The sequence below is a fragment of the Gavialis gangeticus genome, unplaced genomic scaffold (assembly GCF_001723915.1).
Source record: "Gavialis gangeticus isolate Ggan-Ray unplaced genomic scaffold, GavGan_comp1, whole genome shotgun sequence".
NCBI lineage: Eukaryota > Metazoa > Chordata > Crocodylia > Gavialidae > Gavialis > Gavialis gangeticus.
In genome coordinates this window covers 82401601-82410592 of record NW_017729022.1, presented here as the reverse complement: position 1 = coordinate 82410592, position 8992 = coordinate 82401601, and positions in this window count along the sequence as shown.

Below are 8992 nucleotides of genomic sequence, written 5' to 3'. Positions count from 1 at the left end.
AAAAGAAAAAGTCTATGAGGGATTGTCTACATGGAAAAACCAAGGCTGCTTATAGACGTACCCTCCCCCCCTCCCCCCCGCAGCTCTTTACTTTAAACTCCATGCACCCCCACACCAAGCAATGTATGTGCAGAAGAAGCATTGCATTACTTGGACCCAGCTTGCTCAAGGTCTGTATAGATTGGGCACTTCAGTGAGGCTTTTATGGTACTTTTATCTAATAGCTGATTGAATCAGCTATTAGATAAAAGTGCCAAAAAGCCCCTTGAAGCACCTGTGGACCTGGGTCAAATTAAGATGCTGCTTCTTCTGGTAAAGCACAAATTTTCCCCCTGTGTCTATCAGTGCCCCAAGTGCTCAGTTACCTATAGTAAATGTCTGTTATCAAAATAGTTACCCTCACTGGGTGGAGGATACCAAATATGACCACTTTCTCTATAGACCAGAATCCTTTGCAGGCTATGTCCTTCAGGACCAGGTGTGGAAAGGTGATCCAACACAGGAGCTAAAGAGAGAGAGGTGGAGACAGTGGGGGGGTTGAGTTCGTATAATGTTTTGACAACATTTTCTATAACGTTTGCAATTACCGTAGCCATCAGAGTAACACTGAATCCTTGAGAGAGACTTGCGCATGGTCCTCAACTACGTACTTTCTTCTTAGAATCCCAGTGACAGACTCTGGTCCAAGGTACAAAGAAACCAGGGGGCTATACCAATTTCCTTCAGCTGAGGATCTGGGCTTGCTGTGTTTTTATGTTTAAATGTTTACGGTAAAAAGTATCACTTTGAGTTAGGATTTAACCTCTGCTCATTCTCCATCTGGAGGTGTCATTGGAGGTGTTGTGAAACTTGCCAGTTCTGCACTGAACAGGTTCCAGTGGCCTTCTGTTCCAGTTCTGGCTGCGTGCGTTCTACCCAACATGTTCTTTATCCCAGAGTCAGAGATACTGCCTGACTTGTTCTTCCCTTTAAAAAAAGAAATATTAGCCCTGACAATGTACCCTGGCAAACAGATACAGTTTCTGACCTAGTGTGCTGACTCCTGTGACAAAACTGCTATCTAATCAATAGCATATTTGTTCTGCAATTATAAGCACATGGCTAAATGCAGCATAGGGCTGCAGGGAGTTTATGGATCCACATATAGCTTTAAAAGTACAGTTCTGAAAAGTGACTAAAACTGCTCTAATCTTCAGTCGAACTGCTCCTTATGTGTTTTTAAAATCATATTTGCCAAGAAGATCATTCAAGAAAACAAATAGCACGTGCCATTTTAGGGGACACTACAACAGCAGTGCAGGTCCCTAGCTATCAAGGACAAGAAATATTATTAGGAATGAATAGTTATACTCTGCCTCAGAAGTTCTTCTCAAAGTTATTGGAATTGCATTCACCCAGGAACACCACAGTTTGATAAAGTCTCAGCAGCCTGTTCAGACAGATAAGTGGATCAAAGCCTCCACTGGGAGAGCACTGATGCAGATAGACCCAGATAGACCTTCAGAAGAGGGGGCAGCTTTGTTTTAAACCTTGGTTTTCCCAAGCTTATCAGCTTTAGTTGTTAAGCATACCTGGCTGCAGAGAAATAGCAAAAAACTTTCAAAGCCTCCTGACAATGAGTGAGCAGTAAAAGAAAAGTTGCTAGTTCTTACACCTACCAGGGTTTATGTTCTGGGTGGTGATGAAGTCAATCAGTGCAGCCACATTGGAGAAAAGGCCTGGGGAACCTCTGCCACTGGTGCTTTTATTCAACGTAGCCCAGCCTCTTGCACAGCCAGCTCCCCATGAGGGAGCCCAGATGCCACTAGTCATTCTACACACACGGGGACCTCCAGAATTACTCATGTCAAGCATAGGTTTGGGGAGGATGAAAAAAGAGAGAGAGAAGTTTGAATGCTATGAACACAGCTTGTCACTTTGTTGTTTCATCGCTGAGTACAAACAGTGGCTCACTGATAGACTGCTTGGTATGTTGTGTTTCACCAGGTTTTTCTTAATGATTGCCACCTCACAAGATTAATGTTAGCATTACAGTAGTACTTCTGTGAGCCAACAGCTGCACAGGATAGTATGTGCAGAGTTGGAGAAGGGAAACATTTTATTTCTCAGCAATAGAAGCAACCCCTCACTAAGGGAAGAGCTGGTGTTTACCTGGAACACAGCTACTACCACATCTATGCCTTCAAGCTTTCACAGGGGCTCTGGTGGCAAAGAAAAATACATCAATACACCAGAAAGAAGCTGTTAAGTTTTTTTAAACTAAGAAGATGGATAGAGATTCCCTTCTAGCTAGCTTTCCTGAGACTGCATCTGAACTTACCTGTCCTGAGAAACCCTCCACCATAACAGTCCATCTCCCCAGTTTCAATGGTGGAAACAACAACATGCTGGTGACAGGGCTAGGACATATCATTGGATCTTGCTTAGGGAGGCCTTGAGAAGAGGCTAGCTAAACATGCCAGTTCCCTGTCTACACCAGTGCTCTCATCAGGGAGCAGTTTCTTCAAAATATGTCAAGGAATTAGAATAGTAGGGCTGGAAAGGACCATAAGAGGTCATCTAGCCCAATCCCCAACTTAAAAACTTCTGAAGATGGAGATTCCACAACCTCTCTGGGCAGCCTGTTCCAATGTTTAACTATCCTTCATTAGCCTGGAGCTCCTTTAAAGCCTTGGTTCAGTAGTACCACTCAAGTTTGAAATAAATTCAATTATTCTCCTTCCTCTTCCACTGTTTAGAAAGAGCTGAAGAACTGGTGAGAAAAGCCAAAGCCTGCCATCATGTGTAGAACTTATTATTCAGGAAGACACTAAGCAATGGCTAGCTTTTACCTTGCAAGCATCCTTCCCACCGTCAGCAAAGCCAGCACAGAACATAGAGTCTTCTGCTGGAGGCCGATTTGTCTCCTCTAACCAGGCACTCCCAGTCAGGCCAGATCTCTCTTGGTCTGCTACCTGGTACCACGCAGACCAGTACAGCCTGTTCCATGATTAGATTGTCAGTGACTAAACTGGTGCCCCCGTCTGAGCTAGCCTAGGTGAAGAGAGTGTATGGACCCAGCAGGACTGAAAGCAAGACCTGCCAAAGGGTGGATAAGCTTCCTGTGAGCCAATGGCCATCCATTCCTGGAGGCAAGATGGGCACCACCAGGTCATTTTGCACAAAGAATCACCAACGATGCACAATGTCTAAGGTGCCACAACGGTCACAACAGCCTCCGGACTGAGATGACTTGAACCGGGCAGGGTCTGCTGTCAATGATGGGAAGCTCCACCTCCTGTAAAATGCTGGACATTTCTCCAGCTACAAAAAGAAAAAATCAGGCAACATCAGATGATCTAAAGCCACTCTGGCATTGCAGCATGACTTCCTGCCCTGTGCCACTTCATAGCTATGCCCTCCTCTCTTGTAAGCAACATGAATTTCATTCCAAGTACTATATGGAAGGCTAGATCTTTGCTTATTATTTGAATTGTCCAGGTTTCCCATAAAATCTTGCTGTCAGGTGCACATATCTTTCTCAGACCTAAAGTTTTCCCTGCCAGGTGTCTGCTTGAGAACAAGGTGTTTTAAAAAAAGTTTCAGCCATTTCTGAGAATGAGGCTAGGAAAAAAATACATTGTCCGGCCCCTCCTAAAAAAAATTCTAGCAACCCTTTCTGAAAGCAAATCTAACACACCTATGCTTCACAGCCAGGGCTTGAAATATGGCAGGGGGTAACCCTACACTAAGGTTATGCTTTTTTTTAAGTCTATATGGCCAAATTTGGTCAAGCCAAAACTATGGGAGGAAAAAATGTATGGCCATGCTCAGTAGAGCCATTTAAAAAGTTGTTAGCAGCTAAACCTCTATTGTCATTGAGCGTGTTTAAGCCTCATGGTTCCTAGAACTAACCAGCCTGCATGTATGCCATTTCTACAGAGGAAATGGCTCATTCCCTTCAGCCCAGCATTAAGGGGTGTTTGTACACACCACGGGGGTTTACTTTAGTTTAATTCTCCCTAAATTGAAGCAGTGGGTCTTTAAAAACAATGCTTCAATGTAGGGTAAAGTAAAGCCCCATGGTGTATACACAAGGGTCAAGCCCAATCCTTACCTGCCTCTTTGATGGCAGGGAGAGAAGGGTGAGCTGCCAGTGTGCTGAGCAGTCCCTAAGCTGGTGCTTCCCTCCATGGTGATGGCACCCCCCAGGTGGCATCTGCCTGCAAGCACCTGGCCCGAGCAGTCCCAGAGTGCAGCGCAGCTGTGGAGGGAAGCACCACACAGCTCAGGCAGGCAGGCTCCCGGGAGAAAAATAAAGAAAAAAGATCAGGCTTGCTATTTTTTTTTCATTCAGCAGAGCCTGCCAGCGCAGGCTGCCGCTGGGTTGCCTACATAGCCCCTGAGCTGCATGGGGCCCAGTGCTTCCCTCTGCGGCAAACTAAACCAAGTTGGAGATGTTTTATTTTTCTGAGTCCCAAAGTCATTTAACACACATTATGCTGCTGACGCATGCAAACAGCTGCACCATTAAAGCGGTGCAAAAGGGCAGTAAGCCACTTTAAAGGCCAATTTTGTGGCGTGTACCAATGGCCAAAAAAAGACTTTCCTTACAATGGTTTCTTGAGGCTACAAGAGGGATCAACAGCAAAATGAAAGCCGGGAGCCTCTGTTCTCTGTCAATAACACTTTTCCTGGGACCCCAGGCAGCACAGAAGAACTGTTTTTCTTCATTCTGCAATTCAAAGAAAATGAGCCAAGTGATCCTATTATGTATTTGAAACATAGCAGGAAGAAGCTAGGAAGAGGCAGAGGACCATCATTTAGCAGATAAATAACATCCATGGTTTATAACTAGATGATGGAATGTGGAGATCAGAAGATCTGGTTTTTATTCCTGACCTTTTTGCAGTGTCCCTGAGCAAGTCACCACAGTCTTAGTTTCCTCATCTGAAAGTTTGGGTTCACAAAAATAAGCAGCATAATCCAGTGTTTATTTGAGGCTTTGACACATGCTGCTGAATGACCTGACCTCAGAGAGGGAGATCTACAAAATAGCGCTGATGGCAGGCTGCTCATTCATGCACTGCTTCTGGAAAAGCCTTGGGGATTGGCCATTATACAAGAAAGATTAAAACAGGAGGGTTTCTCATTTGGCAAATGTTGCCCTTTATTTCTGCAATGGTAGCTTGCCTGTTTTTCCTCCATTGTCCATGTATCATCAAGGTTGTTACCACAAAAAGCTGTCATTTTACTCACCCTCACATACCCTGCCCCAGCCACTAGCAACACAAAACACCCCAACCTCCTCCAATTTGTGAGGACGGCAGATTTGTTGATCCTTATCCCCTGAGAATGAAAATGCACATGAATAAGAGATACGTGAACTCAAGATTCTCAAGTGAAAGCTAAACAGCAACAGGACAAAAGGAAATTGATAAGGAAAGGTGGAGAACAATACGGAGGCTGGGAAAGGGAATGGCTTCCATACAATTCTGATATGGCCCTGTTACAGTGCCCAGTTGTGGATCCTGTACAACACTTGAAGTACTATCACTAAGAACATGGGCCCTGTTTCATAGGAAGAGAAAGTAGCAGGACATACAAAACTCAAATGGCTTGGTCTAGGAAATTTGAACATTAGCAGAGAAATGGATTAAAAAGTACTTGACTATCTTAAACAGAAGTTAGGCAGTGACACTGCCATGCCTTGTAGAGTGCTCATTAACATAGAAGACAATCCTAGACAATTGTCTAGGTAACTTGGTCTAATTAACTAACTAGTCTAACTAACTTCTCTGTAGTTCCCCGTGCCCATTCAGTCTTCTCCAATGAACAAACAAACAAAAAACGCAAATGTAATGCCATTTGCATCAGTGATTTCTGAGATGGTAAACAGATGAAGATCAAAACTCAGTTTATGTGGGTTTCTAATCAGAGTCCAACTGATGGAAACTATTCCCAGTCACTACCAACTTGGGTAGAATTTGATCTAGCAGTAGAAAGTTCTTGATACTCCAGCCCCCTGATTCAATTAGAGGCTTTTCAAAAAGCCTGGCAAGTCATTAAAATGACAAAGTTCCCGTCATGTTTACCTTTGTCCAAATAACAAACTAGAATGACAGGGGCAGGGGGAGGGGGCTGGGATGGAGTGCCCCCACCTAATGCCCCAGGCTGCTGCTGCTGTTCTGCCTCTTGCAGGGAGCAGGAGCACCAGCACTTGTGGCCTCGGCTCCCCCACCCTCTGTCCGGTCCTCGGCCCAGCTTCAAAATCATGGCGGCTCGCCTCCATGCTTGGAGCACTCTGATTGGCTGTTTCTGTCAGCCAATCAGAGTGCAAAGAAAGCGTTACAGGCAGACAGGCAAACAGACGGACTTAGGTTTTTATAATATTAGAATACTGGGTGAAATGTATTAAAATCTCAACTAGCTTCTCACTTTGCTACATCCATGGATTGGTAGAACAACTGTTTATGGACATCACAGTTCTTCCTATAATGAAATGACACTCTCACAGACTCCAGGGTGTGGCAATGTTGTATCAGTTGAATAACAGGAACAAGTTGACTAGAAATGAGGGAACTTTCAAAGATCTAAATAGAGTTTAGAAATCCTACAACAGACAAATGCTTGCTATTGTCAGTTGACCCAAGCCACTTCAATAGTGGGGTGGATTTAGTGCGTCTGGCTTACAGCTGTGTCTTTATTCTTGGCCAAATAGGCATCCTATGTGCTGGGAACACAGGTGGATTAAAAAAAAAGGAAGTCACCCTAAACTAGTAAGCAAGAGGCAGCAAGGACCCGCTGCAAAGCACTTTTCTATAATAGCAGCCAGCCTCATCACCCAGCCTCCCACCTTACCATACTTTACCGGGTATTTTAGTTGAAGGAGAGTAATATCCAGATCCATGCGTCCAAATCCATTGAACTCTGGGTGAACAACAACTTGCAAGACAGGGACATTCTGTCCCTGTTCATGCGCCTTTGAGGTGCTGCTTCCCCAGTGGTTACAATCAGATTCTTCACTAGATTCCTGACTGCTAAAAGGGCAAGGTTAATGGGGGAGAGGCCTGCCTATATACGTAAGCTTTTTATCCATAGAGACAGTGCAGACAGTTTCCTTAAAAATAGGCTATACGCAAGCTTTTCCTCCTAATCAGAGAAGTTCAGCACATGGAAAGGATGACGACAACATCCTTCCCCACTGAGGGCCTGAATCTAACCTTCAGTAATGGACCTTTTTCAACTGGGCTACTTTTAAGGGGCTGAGGGCCTTATTTTAGTTGTTCCGTGTGAGACTCTCAAGCTTCAGTTTTTAAAATGATAGATTAGTGTTAAGGGTTTGAAGGGAGGAGCCGGGGGTTCCCTTTTACTTGACAGGTTTTCTCTTACCTGTTACCTGCAAAGCCAGGATGTCCTTGTGTTAGGCCTGGGCAATTTTTATAATACTAGATCATTCAAAGTAAGGCCATGCTGTAGATAGGGATCATAAAGGAGACCTACAAAAATTAGTAGAAAAATCCTCATCTTTCTTTTTTAAATCAGTGCATTTGAGAGGAGAGGTTTTGGAGCAAGAAGACAAACCTGGAAAACTAAAACCTTTAAGAAGGCTTTAAGCTGTGATAGATATTTGAGGCTAATGTATAACATTTTCAGGAAAAGAGTCATGTCTCTCTTCTGGCTTTGTTTGGCACATGAATTGCAACAGCATGGTACTGAAGTTAAAAGTTGGCACGTTGGTCCTTCTGGAGATATCACTCACATGGTAGTATTTCTGTTTGCATGTAGTTACTAGGTTACTAGTTACTTAGTTACGAGGTATACTGATTTACTCTTCCTGTACTCTAAGTTTGCAGATGGTACATACATTACATGTGAAATAAAAGGAATGTACTATTGTCTTTGCAATAGCTACATTGTGCACAAACATGATTTGGACAGGAGGCTGATCAGAACATTACAGACATAGAAGTGAGATGATTTTGCATCAGACTAAGTTTCTGGACCCTTGGATTCAAGTCCCAGGTTTGTTTGCCACTGTGTAATTGTAGTGGGGGTTATTTCCCCATAAAACAGGAATGCCAATACTACTTCTCTCCCACTCTACATGGTCTATTTAGTTTGTATAGAAGAACCCTCTCTAGCTAAGAGCTTGTAGCATGCATAGCGCAATGGTGCTTTATGCTGCAGTTATGGCTGCTTGAAAGTCTTCCATCTGTTTTGTAGAAAGATGGGGTTTTTTCAAAATGGAAGTTTGCAAAAAGCAACTGCTTTCTCCAAAATGATTTGACTTATCCTTGAAAAGCCAGACATCCAAACCCCAAGCAGGTTTAAATTTTCAACTGAATTCTGAAACTTTCTATTCATAAAATGTCATTGCAGTGTGTCATGGCAACTGTAGTTTGTGTACACATCAGGCCCCCATCCTCCTCTGTGCTAAACTCCCAACTGGGCTATACCTTCCATGATATACTGCAGACATTGGACTTCCAGGATGTCAACCTGCAGGAGGTGAGATTACAGTGCACCATGTGATAGTCTGAGCAGGAAACCTGATTCAGGGAAAACTGGGTGTGAAGTACCCAAGTTATAAATTCTATGATAAATAGTAAAATTTCTGTGTCAATTTTTTTCTCAAAGCCAGGGAGAGAGGGAGGATCTGGATTTATTATTTTTCTGGGCATTGTTGTGTATATGTTCCGGAGCCAGTGATGAGCTGAAATTTTCTTTCAATTGGGACATTGCTTTGTGGAAATCATTTTACCAACCTGAAGAATAGTAATTTGTCTACACAAGCTGGGCACAACTCATCTGCTCTGCTTCTCTCAACGAGTGAAATAATTTTATCTCGGCAGTAAGTTCTGGTATCAGAAGGACTATGTGGCCACTTTTAAGTCAGCTAGCCACTTACACAAATTCATCAACAGGTCTACATTTAAACACACCTCAGGTTATTCTGGGCTTATGTGCTAGAATATCATCCATCCCCATAAAGATAAGCAGTAGAGCTGGG